Source organism: Dasypus novemcinctus, chromosome 16, assembly GCF_030445035.2.
Source record: "Dasypus novemcinctus isolate mDasNov1 chromosome 16, mDasNov1.1.hap2, whole genome shotgun sequence".
NCBI lineage: Eukaryota > Metazoa > Chordata > Mammalia > Cingulata > Dasypodidae > Dasypus > Dasypus novemcinctus.
The window spans coordinates 93,535,186-93,550,622 of NC_080688.1; the positions used below are offsets into that span (position 1 = coordinate 93,535,186).

Here is a 15,437-nt window from a genome sequence, read left to right on the forward strand (position 1 = left end):
TAAGATAGTGCAAGAACCAGCTATAAGAAAGCAGCCCGTGGGGTGGGGGCAGAGAGTCAAGCTGGCGGAGAGACTAAGCAGAGCAGGTGCTGCGGGCCCTCCCGTGCAGGTGGGGCTGTGGGTGCCGCCAGGGCCGGGGGCAGGGCCTGTCGGGGCGGCAGGAGCCATCGCAGACACACCACGGCGAAAGCCCGCGTGCCCAGACCTTTGCCACGTTTCTGATTATCTCACAAAGACAGCGTCCTAATGTCGAATTACTGGATCAGATGGGCTTGAAGGACTCGTACGCCTGTAAGATTTTGAAAGATTTGAAAAATAAAGCATGACCGAGGCTCTGCATTTTGAATGCGGTTGGTGCCCGTGATGCCACGTATTGCAGTTGAAGTGCTGTGGCCTAGAAACGAAGTCAGCTGCCGCTTCGAAATACTATTTTTTGTTTATTCTTACTCTTCACCAGCTAAGGCATGTAGCTAGGAAACCAATGACGAAGAGAAAGAAATTTATTCTTAATCGTTAAAAACACATTGAGAAATGGGGTGGTTTATGCAAAAAACACACCAAATGTAAGCAAGGGACTAGAGTTGGCAGCAATTTTTTTATTTTATTTTATTGAAGTATAACATTATGCACATGAACATACATAAACAATGTGTGTACAGCAAAAGCTGTGATCTTACAAAGCAAACCTGCATAACATTATACGGGGGTCCCATACATCACCCCACCAACAACAACTTGCATTGTTGTGAGACATTTGTTACAAATTATGAAAGAATATCATCAAAATCTTACTAGTAACTGTAGTCCATATCTTACATTTGGTGTATTTTCCCCCAAGCCACCCTATTATTACGTTTTTAAATATATTTTTATTACGGAAGTTGTGAATTTACAAAACAATCATGCACATGTGTAGAATTCCCATACAACACCCCTTGCCAACACACCGCATCATGGTGCAACATTTGTTACAGATTATGAGCTAATATCATCCGACTATTACCCCCCACCATGGTCCACAGTGTCCACTGGGCACAAGCAGCAATGTTTTGATGATGCTCCTTCATAATTTGTAACAAATGTTTCACAGCAGTGCAAGGTGTGGGTGGTGGGGTGATGTGTGGCAATCATGTGTGTTACCCATAATCACTTAGTAAGCTTACAAAGTTGCTAATAAAAACAAGATGAAGCCAGTGGGGCAGCTTCGCGGGAAAGGCTGGGCGCAGGAATATGAGGGAAGGGCAGGTTTGGTTTGGAATTCTTTCTCCTAAGCCTGAGGATTGGGGGTGATAAGCACAAGAAAATTGTTGCAAAACAAGCCATATTTTGCATAATTTGTCCTGTAAAGTGGGTTCCTAAAACACCACACATGGAGAAAAAATACATCATTCAGATAGCAAAGACACATCCACATCCACACATCCACACATCCACACACATCCACACACATAAACACACACATTCACACATACACACACATACACACACATAAACACACACATATACACACATTCACGCATCCACACATCCACACACATAAACACACACATACACACATTCACACATCCACACACATACACACATACACACACATATACACATACACACACCCACACATATACAAACATATATACACATACATAGACACACATACACACACATATATACACATCAACACACACTCATCCACCCATACACACACATATACACATATACACACATACACACACATCCGCACACACACACACACACACCCCGCCAACCCCTAGGCACACCCTGAAGAAGAGCCATGAGAGGAGGCCGGGAGAGCGGAAATGCTGCCCCTGCTGAGCAGCACAGAAGATTTTAGTGAACCTGGGGACACTTAAGGGAGAAAGAAATTAATTCTCCCAAAACTACTTTTTATATTTCACAAGTCCCAATAAAATTTACCAAGGGAATGTCTCTATCAGAATACTTCCAAAGTTTATTTGAAGAAACAGTGTTTAAGAACAGACAAGAAAACTACCAAAATAAAACCACTAAAATAAACAGAACTATTTCTTCTGGAGGTGAAGAGCAGGTCAGTACCGGTGAAGCAAGGCCCCCGCTGTATTTATACACTCAAGCCGTTATTAGCCCCGTGTCTGCGCTGCTTTGATTAAAAACATAAAAACACGTACTTCATGACAGTAGAAAGAAAATAGACTATTGTGCTGTGTTGAGCTGACACCAGAATGAGCAGTCGTCTTAGTGGAAGAGAACATGAGGCTTTTAAAATAAGAATTAGAGACAAAAATAACATTCTACATCAGTTCCCACAATTAATAATTTGCAAATGAAATAAAATAAACCTCACAAAACAATTTCAATAATAATTAGAGAATTAAATTGGAAAGGAAGTAACAAAAAAACAAAAGAAGAAACCGTAAGACAAGATGAAAAATGTGTAGGGAAATATGTTTGGAGTAAATCTACTAAAGCAGAAAAACTAAAATAAAAATATACAGTAAAAGGTGACGATATTTGACTACCTAAAAATGTTAAGTTTCTATATGCTAGAAAAACACATTAAGTGTAATTTCAAAGCCAATGACTAAAGAGGATAACTATGACCTACAATTGTTACTGTTACTATTAAATTGTAAAAATTCCCTACAAATTAAAAATTGTAAGCATCCTAATAGAAAAACAGGCTATAATATAACAATACATGAAAGGAGAAGGAAAAAACTATAGACTGTAAAATTCTCTGATGGGAAGACACGTTAGAATAGTTAGGGCTCCCAGAAGCGGTGAACATACATGCCCAGGGCCCAGGTCGTGCGGTCTAATATTTTTCTCCAATAAAAGGAAATCAGGGCTCCTTGGAGAAATGGCAGATTCTGGGGCTGGGGTAGGGATATGTAGGATGAGCTTGGCACATCTTTTAGTGCCAGAAAGTAGAGACATGCTCAAACACACAAAAACCCAATGACAGGGTGTGTCAAAGGCCACAGGAGCCAACTGAAAGCACCCAACAGCCAAATCAGGAACACATCCATCAACAAAACAAATAATGCAGGATTTAAAGTAGACCCCAGGGAACAGATGTGGCTCAAGCGATTGAGCTCCCACCTACCACATGGGAGGTCCCTGGTTCGGTTCCTGGTGCCTCCTAAAGAAACAAGGAAGGCGAATAGACACAGCAAGTGCAAACAACGAGGGGCTAGGGATAAATAAATAAAATAAATCTTTAAAAAATAGTGAAGTAGACCCCAAAGTTTAAATAAATCTCCACAAGTCCATACTTAGGTAAATAAATGATTGAACACATTTTTCAAATGGGGATAAAAGACCATTCCTCCAAAATTTATGTAGATACTCTGCCACCGAGGAGGTGGAGCCTCACCCTTAGGGGAGGGCTGATGTGGATGGAAGGAAGGGGGAGAAAACCAGCTTTGCAGGGGAGAAACCTGGCAAGCGGCACCTGAGCCAGGTGAGCCAGGTAAGCCAGGTGAGCCAGGTGAGCCAGGTGAGCCAGGTGACAGGAAGGATCTGATAGGGCAGAGGAAGGACCTCTGGGGTCGTCCTCCTAACCCCTGGAGAAGAACATCAGACAATCCCCAACCGGGGTCATCCTGCTGTCCCTGAGCAGGCCCCCTCAAAACTGCAGAGGTCGTCAAAACCGAGGAAAGTCCAAGAAGCCGGCCCTGCCAGGAGGAGCCGAAGGACTCTCCGCTGAGTGCCTGGGCACCTGGCGCAGGAAGGACGTGGCGAAGCTGCAGCGGTCCCAGGAAAGCGTGGGCTTCAGCTGATAACGCGCCTGCGCTGGTCCTTTGATCGTGACAGATGCACGGGAAAGGTCAGAGTCAAGTGTTAGTGGAGGGCAGGTGGGAACGCGGGGCCGTCTTTGCAACTGCTCTTTATGCGCTACTCTAACGCAAAAATAGTACAGAAAATGAGATGCGTTCATCAGTTGTGTTCAAACAATTAAAATATACCTGTATCTGGGGAACAAGGAAAGGAATACAGAGCTGCTTGGTGTATAAACTGGTGAAAACTTTCCAGAAAACCATCCTGTTATATATTTTGAAAGCTTAAAATTACAATACTCTATGCCTCAGACCTGCCGGTGCAGGAATTTACCTTGAGAAATGAACCAACCTCCCAGGGCCAGGTGCAAGTATGTTCGTCGTAATGTTACCCAAGGAGCAGAGAGTGGAAGTCACCTGAGAATCTAAGGGTTGGAGTACTGGGTAGATAAATCGTGGTACGGCCGTGTGATGACAGGCAAGCCATTAGAACACGGAGTTTGAATGCGGTGAGACAACGTGGTAAAATATCCGTGATGAATCCTTGAGAAAGAACAGAAGCAGATGCACTGAAGTGATGTGGGCTCTGGGTGGGAGGCTCTTAGTCTTTTCAGAGATAACCTAATCTGTCTGTCCTGACTTGTGGGTGTGGGATGGTGAGAGGCTGCAGTGCTGCCCTTGGTGACCATGGCAACAGCTCTAGGCCCAGGAAACAGTTTAGCAATGCAAACTCTATAAACTTTAAATATTTAAGGAAAATGCAAACCAAATGTGCTAAAAGCTTATCTAGAATGTATAAGGTCCATGCTAAAAGCTTACCTAGGATGTGAACGATGTATGCTAATTCAAGCCTATTGAGCACTGAAACAAAGAACAATTTAACCCTTCCTCTCTGTATGAAAGGAACTCAAAAGTCTTGTTAGGGGCTCAGGTTTGCAACAGAAAGCTCCCAAGTTCGGCCAGCCATCAATAAGTCATTTTTCCTTCTCACCAAAATCATTCCTGAGTCCTGGCCTTTCTGTACGCAAATAATTGAACCTCTCTCAACTTCTACAGCAGAAGCAGGCTACGAGACCAAGGCGTGACAAGCCCCGCGCAACGCTGGAGGAAAGCTGGTGGCAAGGTGGCGGGCGCGGGACAACCACGTGGCTCTGACTCGACCTGCAGCGTTGGCGCCTCGCCCCCCAGAAGCAGGGCTCGGGCCACAGAAGGAGCCACCGTGTGCCCTAGGCCTTCTGAGCTGGAGCGCAGCCCGGGCTCTGGGTGTGCCCGGGGAGCCCCGTGGGGGACTTGCCTGCCTCCTCTCGCCTCAGTTTCCCCACCCGTAAGAGCAGCACACAAGCTCAGCCTTAGCAGGTGCGTGGACGGCCACGCATGTTCCGACGAAGGCCGCAGGGCCCCCCTTGTAGGAAGCCACGGCGTTAAGCCTGTCGGAAGAAAGGAGCTCGCAGAGAGTCTCCTGGGCACAAGCCCTGCGCCCTGAGCGGAGCCGATGCAGTTGGGGCGGCCGGCGTGCGGGCCACGGTGCCACGTGCGAGTTGCTCTAGAGAAGACGCCTTCCTCGCCCCAGCTGGCGACGCTGGTGACCGCAGGCTCCCTGCGGGGCATAGACACAGCCCTCCGGCTCCACCTCCCTCTCCACGCCGCCTTCTCCTCCGTGTGTCTGTGCGTCTGTGTGTCTCTCCTTGTAAGAACATCAGTTGAGCTCTTTGGAACCCACCTTCATCCAGCACCACCTCACTGCACCTTGATGGCATCTGCAAAGACCTGCCTCCAAATAAGGCCCATTCACAGGCGGGGGTGAGGCCGTGGACACATAATTCCACCCATTGCAATAAACGCGTCTCTTAGTCCAAAGTCTTTAAGTATCTGCAGCTTGAAAGGAGAGGAAACAAAAAGGTCTTAACTGCTTTTAAGAACAAATGAGGGGACAGACTTCTCACGATAGGATTCCTTGATCCACACATCAGGTTCTGGTAACCCCCACTTCCTTGCAGTGCCAGGACCCCGCCAAGCTGGCCTGCGATTTGGGCAAAGGGTGGGGGTGTTAGCATTTATTCAGAGGTAATAATGAAGCCAGGGTTGCACGTGAATAATGTCAACTAATGAGCATAATCCCTCAACATGGTTCTGTGGGGAAACTGAGGCTTGAAAGGCTAAGAAGCTCGTCAGAGACACCGACAAGTAAATACTGGTGTGAGAATTCAAATCGCCATCTGTCCGACCCCGACCCCAGCGTCGGTCCTGACTGGCTGTGGTGTTCCGTGTCCGTGAACACAGCTTCTCAAGTTCTCTCAGAGCCCTTCCAGCTCCAAGATTCCAGGGTGCTCTGACTCAAGACGTGCACCCAGCGGAAGCGCCCAAGAGCCCACAGGAGTGGGACAATCAATTTCCAAACTTACGTCAGGGCGTGTGGGGGACGCTGCTAGGGGACCCCTGCTGTTTCCAGAAGCGTTCATCAGCCTGGAAGGCGGAAATCTGAACCGGGGCCTTCCAGTGCGTTTCGTTTGTTTATGGAGAGAACAAAGTAGAGCAACGTATGCTGGGCCCCGATCCGGTCACACAGACGCCGGGTGAGCGCACGGTGGACACCGCTGCCTTTTCCTCTCTTTTTTTAATCCTTTGCTTCGTGGGGCGCAGCCCTCCCTGCCCCATCCCCACTGCTCCCTCCCTGGTGGCTCATCTCATTTCCAGTGTGGATCAAATCCCCACGGCCCCAAATCCCTGATTCTTCAGGCTCCTTTTCTTTCACCCTTTCCAACATTTTCATTTCCAGGGCATCGGATTGTTGGCTGACCCAGAAGTGAGTGATGCAATTCACCGTCAGGCGTGAATGGTCCGTTGCAGACCTCTGCTAGGGAACTCGGCGTTTGGAAAGAGTAGCTCGGGTGAAGAAGGCAAAGAAATCTACAGATGAGAGCTGCGCTCAACGGAAGAACTTATTTAGGTGTGTCTGGCCAAGTTAGGCCCAAGTGGCCTGTTCTTTCCTCTGCACGGGTTTGGCATTTAAGCTAAAATGTCCAAGCTTTGGTCGGTGTCAGTTAAAAAAATTGGCACCCACCCAAATAAGTGCTAACACCATATGTGTGTAGATAGAAACATACGCATTTAAAAGGGTGTAATAAATATAAATTCTTTTACCTTTACTCTAATAAGTGTCTTTCTTGCTCTCACTTAGATTGGTGTTTTGAGCACAAGCAGGACGACTGGACATGCCCACATACACCCTATATGCGGACACCAAGAGCTAGGGAGCCCTTCCGTCAGGCCACCGCCTCCGTGTGGCCAGCACCAAGCCCGGGGCTGGGACCCATCCGTGGTAAATATTGGTAATGCTGGAGTTTTAATTTGATTTAAAGGATAAAGAGACTCTACTGTTTTCTTCCTGTAGCCCAGTTAATTATCTCGTACAGTCTTGGGGCGGGCTCGCTGACTATTAAAACTAACGAGGACTCAGGCCAGCGTTTTGTGGGGCCTTGGACTTTTACAAGTGGTGGGGAAAGGGGACTCTTCAAGAAAAGACTAGAAAAAAACACCTTACTTTTGCACTCTTTCCAAGCACTTCTGGCCCTGGTAGGGGAAGTCCCCAAGGGAGCCCGCCGGGCTGCTCCTGGACCCAGCAAGCCTGGGAAAGAGGGCGTCTTTGCAAATTGTTGCTTAGTGGCCTGGAATTTAAATTTTCTTCAATGAGCCATCAGTCAGAAAATTCTACCTTTTGTGCTAAAGTGTTTCTCGGGTGAATGTGCAGGTCTGGAGCTGATAAGAACTGCTGCAAGAACAAGAGCCTTTAGATACCATCTAAGCCCTTTGTCCCGCCTCTCTGCTCTCCCGGTTTTCCTCCATCTGGATAGCAGTGCTCAGGGCTGAAAGAGAAAATCTAACTCTGGGGTAGAGAAGAGTCTGGACCCGGCCCTGCCTGCCCGTGCAGATCAAGGGGGGCCTGTTTCCCTCGTTCCTTGCGGGCAAGAAATTTGAGATGAAAACTGGTCTTCCAGAAATCGAGGAGACTTCCTTTTAAGGCATTGTTTTCATGTAAACCGGCAAAGAAAAATCCAAGAAAAAGCCTTCTGGCTTCAGATGATGGAAACGCCTGGAGGCCAAGGTCCTTGCAGCGAGGACTGAGGCAGGGTTAACTGTGGGCCTCCAGCGCCTGGGAGGGGACGTGCCCCAAGGGCGTTTACACGATCGATCCACCCCGGCTCTGCTCCCTCCCCAGCGACGCCTGGCTCCTCCGAAGCAGCCTTCCGAGGAGTCCTTTAAGATGTGCCTGTCTCAGACGTTTCCTTCCCTGCTCCTTTCTGCAGATAAGTTGGAAGCAGCCAGAGAGGCAGCTCAGGGAAAAGCAGCCTGCCTGTGTCAGTCTCAAGGCAAGGAGACTTGGACCTCCTGACAAACAGTCACAGAAGCTCTTCTCCAAACGCGCAGCAGAAGCTTCTGGAAAATCGCCCCCTGAGCTAGCCCCTGAGTCACGCTGGCCTGCCTGGCCTCCGCCTGGCCCTCTAATCCACCAAGGCCCCCGGGCGGGGCCGAGGGGCCTGGGCCTGCTGTGTGGAGCCGGCTGTCGGCACCGGGCCGCGCACCTCCTGCCCCCGAGCGTGCCTGCTGGGCTCACGCCCCCGCCTCTGAGAGCCACGCGCAGATTCCTCCCGCCAGAGCCCCCCTGGCCTGCGTGGTCTCAGCCGCACCTCCCGGCAGCTGCTCCTCATTCAGCCCTTTCCCACGTACAGAGGCTGCTCAGAAGGAAGTTATTTTTAGCCGCCAGTTCACACTGGTGACTTGGGTCTTGATTCAATTTGCACGTCCATTTCCCAGTGGTCAGCACGGGATGGCCGTCTTGTTTTGGCAAGCCTTTTTTTGAAGCAAACTTTTGTTCAGTTCCCTCTTCTAATTCACCGCCTCTTCTGCTCACCTGGGCCCCTGTGTGACATCCCTTCTCACTCCTATTTCTATAAGTGAGGGCTGCCAGGAAAAAAGGAAAATCCTTTGAAATAAGAAAAAAGCAGTGTGGAGGGGGAGAAGCTCCTCCAGGGAATACAGCACCAAGGCTGCCCAGCATGCCCTGGGGTGTCATGTGATCATGGGTGCCACGTCTTCCCAGCATGCCCTGGGGTGTCATGTGATTACGAATGCCATGTCTGCCCAGCATGCCCTGGGGTGTCACATGATCACAGGTGCCACGTCTACCCAGCATGCCCTGAGGTGTCATGTGATCATGGGTGCCACATCTGCCCAGCATACCCTGGGGTGTCACGTGATCACGGGAGTCACATCTGCCCAGCATGCCCTGGGGTGTCATGTGATTACGAATGCCATGTCTGCCCAGCATGCCCTGGGGTGTCACATGATCACAGGTGCCACGTCTACCCGGCATGCCCTGGGGTGTCACGTGATCACAGGTGCCACATCTGCCCAGCATGCCCTGGGGTGTCACATGATCACAGGTGCCACGTCTACCCAGCATGCCCTGGGGTGTCATGTGATCACAGGTGCCACATCTGCCCAGCATGCCCTGGGGTGTCACGTGATCACGGGAGTCACATCTGCCCAGCATGCCCTGGGGTGTCATGTGATCATGGGTACCATGTCTACTACTCGTAGCCACATGATCAGGTTAAATTCAAATAGCAACTCTTCGGAAGAGTGAGTCTTTCTCCTCCAACCAGCCCTGCAGCTGGGAGAGGAGATGAGTTGGAGCAGGAGGGGCACATACACATTCCGCTCTCCATTTCCATTTGCTTATTTCGGGTGTGATGACAGCAGAGGACTTGGAGCTGGAGAACCACGAGGAAGGAATGGACTGGTCGGGGCTGCCGCGTGGAGAGTTAGTGTAATTTGGAGAGCTGGGGAAGAAAACACCAACGCCCGGAGTGCTCCCACTAAATCAGAAACTCTGGGTACGGCCCGGATGTCTACTTCTGAGAGCTCCTCCTGTGATGGTCATGTGCAGCCAAGGCTGGGGCCCTCCGCCCTTGAGAGAAGATGCTCCCTCTTTCTCCTTCTGTTCTCCTCTAACAGCTAGGAGGCAATCTGGAACACTTGGAGACAGCCACTGAGAAACACGTGGGAATTTAGTTCTAAGAACAAAGTTGAGGACACACTAAAAATACTTTCCAATGTGGAGTGAAACCAGAGGAGTATCAAAGGAAACTTGTGAGTAGAGTTTGTATATAAAATAAGCTTTAGAATAAACTAATATATGTTAAGAATTCATTCAGATAATATAAGATTTTACCCTAGACTTGGTTTAATCTAGAAAGTATCTATCTCTAAAGAAGGAAATACTGTTCACATTTCTGAAACTTTGCTCTCGCTGGAGCATCAGCTCAGGGGAATGACGCCGAACGTAAGGGCAGGGAGATGGAAGGATTGCTTTCCAGGTGTTTCCGCAGCAGAGCAGAGAAGGGCTCTTTGGCTGTAGGGCTGGCAGCAGAGAAAAGTATAAACCAGCAATTTTAGGGATTTACCATATAATACTTTGAATAGATGCCAGTATTTTGTGGTTTTTTTCCATTTTTTATTTAATTTTATTTTTATTTGTAGATGCCAATATTTTTGACACTTCAAAGTCAGAATGAGAACTCGTGTAGGTGAAGGAGCCATGAGGGTGCAAGGATAAGCCTGGGCTAAGCCGGCCTCGGGCTTCCCTGGGACGCACATGTGGATGAGCCACGCCAACTCTGACTATTTGGCTGCAGCAGTTTGCTATTATTGATGAATTCCAAAAAGAAATATTGGATTACATTTGTAAACTGATCTTTTCCTCTGGGCATATTAGATTATATTGGATTCAGAGGTTTCCTTGATTAAGTAATTATGGAAACTTCTTGTGCCAGTAGGGCATTGAGTCCCCACCCTTTGGTGGGTGGGGACTCACAGATAAAAGGCATGGCAAAGGACAGAGTTGGAGGGTTTTTGATGTTGGAGTTTGATGCTGAAGCCTTAAGCTGGAGCCCCAAGAAGAGAAGAACCCTAAGCCTGGAAAGAAGCAAGTCCTGGGAAGAGAAGAACCCAAGAAACCTGAGCCCTGGTAGACGTGGGCAGCCATCTTGCCCCAACACGTGGAAATAGACCTTGGTGAGGGAAGTAACTTATGCTTTATGGCCTGGTATCTGTAAGCTCCTACCCCAAGTAAATACCCTTTATAAAAACCAACCGGTTTCGGGTATTTTGCATCAGCACCCCTTTATCTGACTAATACAACGGCTTACACTCCTGTGTCTGTGTCCTCACAGATGTGTTGTGAAATTTATACACACACACATACACATACAAACTGGCACGGGGTCAACTCACAGTTGGTGTGGGGCAAAAATGTTTCCTTCCCTGGGCGTCGGGAGCCTGTGATTTAGGCTCCACTGCCACCTGGTGGCAAGACCCTTAACTTACTTCAGGGTTTACTTTTATATTTTTTTGAGGGAGAAACAAAACGCTTTGAAGAGCTGCACAGGTGAGCTGGAATTCACAGGGTCAACACATATGCAGGGAAAAGGGAGCAGATGAGCATCAGGCAAGTATGGGGAGGCGGGGTGATTCCAGAACTGCCTGATTCCAGTCTTCACGCGACTGCTGTAACTTACTTGAAATGTTTGAATTCCCAACTCATTTCAGACCTGCCCAGAACGAAGGAAACACAACAGACGCCAAAGACAAACTTGGAATTATTTCTATGAGCTGTCACGTGGAATTGCCTCTTGCACTTTCTTTCCATAAAGACATCGCGTTACCTCCAGGCTCACGGGAAACAGGGAAACAGGTAGGAAGGTCCTGACAATTGATACTTGAACTCCTGGCTGTAGACGAGCCCTGAGGGCAGCTGGCTGTGGGCAGAGCCAGCCGTGGGGACGATCCTTTCCCTACCACTCTCCCAAAGAACACTCCTCCACGCAGGTGGCCCAATCCCGGTGGGTCGTGACGGCTGGTAAGCGTCGGGCAGGTCACCTGTTCCTGATAACTTGTGACTGGTGGATGCAGGAGCTTGAATACGAGGTGCCCACCGACAGGAGCGGTTGCCGCGTCTGCCTGGAGCCAGCCCCGGCAGGTGAGGGTCGCCTGGAAGAGGCCTTGGAGCTGGGTCCTGCGGGGGTCGTCACCCAGCATCGGCACGGGGGAGGGGCGGCGGAGGTGGCCGCTTGGGGCCGGGCGGTTGGGTGGACTGAAGGCCACAGCAGGGCCCTCCCTCCCCGCCACGCCACCAACTGTCAGTGTCACCAGCATCTCCACCAATGGCCCACAGGGCCTCCGAAGGCGCAGCTGGCCTTGGCTCTGTGGCTGGTTGCCCTTGACCCCACATCCTTGGGGGACGGTCAAGGACAACCACAGACAAGGGCAGGGACAGACACCAGCCACTCCCTGTGTGACCTCAGGCAGACTCACCCCCAAACCACAGACCCCAGGGACCACCCAGGAGCTGGTCCAGCTGCCCCACGTGCCTGGCCTGACCCGGTGTGCGCGGGGCTGAGACGCCCAGGGGACGGCCTTCCAGGGCGGGCTTACAGGAGGGGCTCTCTTGGGCCAGCTCTGGGGACTCTCCTGGACGGAAGTTGGGGGCCGACCTGCCCTGAGTTTCCCCAAACTCTGATCCCCCCGCTGGCCCCTGGAGCAGGGTCTGGAGGTGGTTTCCATGCGCCACTTCCATCCTCAGGGGTCCCCGGGCAGGGCCCGCTGACGCGCCCACGCTGCCTGGGGCTGGGGCCTGGTGTCCGAGCCGCCCGTCGGCAGGTGCCAGGCAGGCGCCCGGCCCCGCTACCTCTGCGCACGCACTGATTGGGGCGTGAGGAAGGCCCTTCGACCACGTCGTCCTGAGGCTCCTTCCCCCGTCTCCTTCCAGTGTTTCCCATGCCCAAAGAAGACCCTCTGGGCCTCGGCCGTGCCTACCCAGGAAGGTGCAAGCGGCCACTGACGGGGCGAGAGCCCGGGCCCCCGGGCCCCGGCTCAGAAATTGAGCCCCGCGGTCACCGGCTGTGGACCTCAGGCAGTGACGGTGGCCACAAGAGCAGGGGTTCGTCCGCGAGGGACGCCCGAGGTGGCCTCCAGGTGTGGGGCTCCTCAGCAGAGCGCAGAGCGCTCGCCCTGCCAGGCCTGCCGGCCGCCTCCCCGCCTTCGGGAGCGTCCCCCCCAGCATTCCCATCCAGAGCATCAGCTGCACAGGGAGTGACCCTAAAGGAACGTCCCTGCAGGAAACAGATGCAGCTCAAGCGATTGGGCTCCCGCCTACCATACGGGGCGTCCCGGGTTCAGTTTCCGGGGCCTCCTAGTGAAGGTGAGGTGGTGCACACAGAGAGCTGGCCTCCGCACGAGCTGATGCAACAACAAAACCAAGATACAGAGGAAAGACGAGAGACGCGGCACACCGGGCGCCAGGGCGGATCGAGCGGCTGAGAGCCTCTCTCCCATGTTGGAGGTCCCAGGATCGGTTCCCAGTGCCTCCTAAAGAGAAGATGAGAAGACGAGCAGGCACAGAAGAACACGCAATGAATGGACACAGAGAGCGGACAGCGAGCGCAGGTGGTGGGGCGGGGGGAGCAGGGTAAATAAAAATGAAAAATGAAAAACTTTTTAAAAAGGAGTGTCCCTGTGCTCTCCCCACTGACACCTCGTGACTCCGATTCTTGGAGCCTGAGGCCTGAACCCCTGCTCGGGAAGGAAGGCAGAGGTAAGGAGAGAAGGGGCCACGGCTCTCCACGGTTTACCGAAAGACACAGGAAACTCCCGGGTCAGCCCTGGGCAGCGAGTAGGTGGGCTGTGCCCCTCCTCCCACAGGACGCAGGCTCCGCCTCCAGCTGTTTTATGATAAACATCCTGGGAAATCCAGAACCTTCCACTCCATTCCAGGAGCTACGCATCAACAAGCGTCTCGGGCTACTGTCCTGAGCTTCCTCCTATTCGCTTTTCCATTTCTCACTGGAATAAGTGTGGCATGCTCGCAGGGGGCCAGGAGGGTGCTCATGGGGGTTGAGCGGGTGCTAGTCGGGGGCAGCCGGGGGGTGCTCGCAGGGGGCCAGGAGGGTGCTCATGGGGGGCCGAGCGGGTGCTAGTCGGGGGCAGCCGGGGGGTGCTCGCGGGGGCCCAGGCAGCGGGGTGGGGCTTCCCAGCCTGAGGGCTGGGGGCGAACGTCTGAGTTCTAGAGCGGCTCCGCCGGGCGCCCTCCAGCCTCCTCTCTGCCCTGCTCGCCGCAGTGACCTCCACGCTGCGGGACCCCCTGCACGTGACCACCGCGGAGCCCAGGCGTGTGGAGAGGACACCGAAAGAGAGCGCGGCCACGGGACACTGGCGCCAGCAGCGGGCGGGGGACAGGATGCCAGGGTGGGGGGCAGGACACGGGCAGGTCCCACAGAGGCTGCGACGGCCGCCGGCCCACAGGCTGGTCAGCTCCAGTTCCACGGTGTCGCTGGCCACTCGGGGCCCACGAGCGCTGGGGGACACCACACTGGCCACGAGGGGGCAGCCAGGAGGGGACAGCCACGAGGGGCAGCCACAAGGGGACAGCCAGGAAGGGACAGCCACAAAGGGACAGCCACGAAGGGGCAACCACAAGAGGACAGCCACGAAGGGGCAACCACAAGAGGACAACCATGAGGGGACAGCCCTGAGAGCTGTCAGACTGTGCAAAGGCCGGGAGCCGCCAGCCTCACACCCTCCCTGGCCCTCCCGCCCCCGACCTGGGGCGCAGTCACACCCAGGCCCCCAGCAGTGACCGCCCCCGGGCCTGGGAAGGGCCCGTGGAGTCCCGGGGGTTGGGGTGCACCTTCCCACGCAAGCTGTTTTGTGTGTGACGGCTTTGCTGCCGTATAGCTTAGGCGGGCAGTGAGTAAATGTAACAAATGTCGCTGTGCGCACGCCAGCGCTTCCGATGGGGCGTTCTCTCCGGCAGCTGGGCTCCCCTCTTCATGTTTATTCACTGCAGACGGGAATTCTTCCCGGAGGAGAGCACAGAAGGAACTGCCCAAGCCATGGGCGGTTGTTGGCCTGATGACAATTTAAACGGCAACTTCTTCCTGACCCCGTCTTTTGTGTCCCCCTAAGTCCCTGAGTTGGGGGGGGGGCTGGGGCTGCCGAGCGCAGGGTTCGCCAGGAAGTGGACACGGCCGCCCGCTCGGGCCACGGGGAGGCCTGGGACGCGTGTCCTTCCAGCGCCCAGTGGGCCCAGCTGCCACCATCCTTGTCCCTTGCAAGCCCCTGAGGAGGGCCAGGAAGGCGCTCCTGGCCTGAGGGTGCGTGGACCCTGCGTCCTCAGCCCTGGGGCTGCTCCTGTCCCCTCCGAGGGCGGCCTCCCCGGGCCTGGGGAGGCAGGAGTGAGAGGCACGCAGGGCTGGGGGCGCGGAGCGCAGAGGGGCCCTGGGAGGGGCGTGGGTGCGGGGCTGGGGCCTCGAGGTAGCCTGGGGGCTCCTGTGAAGGGCCCCTTACTCTCGGGAGCTGGAAGAGGTGCAGGGGTGAAGCCGGGAGGTGGGAAGAAGGGGTGAGAGGAGGCGGCTGCAGAAAGGAAAGTGCAGGGCGTTTGTCCGTCCTTCTCGGCAGCCTGTCCAACTCCGCCGACGTAGGCACCCTGGTTGGGAGCTCCGGAGAAGGCTGCACACCTGTAAGAAACCCGGGTCCGGGCTCAGCTTGGACGCGCGTTTGGACGTGAGTTTGATTCCAAGCGATGGGCTTGAAAGGGAAGCTTGAAGA

At 53.0% G+C, this 15,437-nt stretch overlaps 1 long non-coding RNA gene across 1 annotated transcript; it reads left to right on the plus strand.

Annotated features, from left to right (window-relative positions):
* The first annotated feature begins 11,189 nt into the window (after positions 1-11,189).
* On the plus strand, positions 11,190-13,272 carry LOC139436630 (uncharacterized). Its single transcript, XR_011645911.1, has 4 exons — positions 11,190-11,280; positions 11,382-11,526; positions 11,661-11,811; positions 12,601-13,272. It is a non-coding gene; the product is annotated as an uncharacterized lncRNA (long non-coding RNA).
* The last annotated feature ends 2,165 nt before the right edge of the window (positions 13,273-15,437 follow it).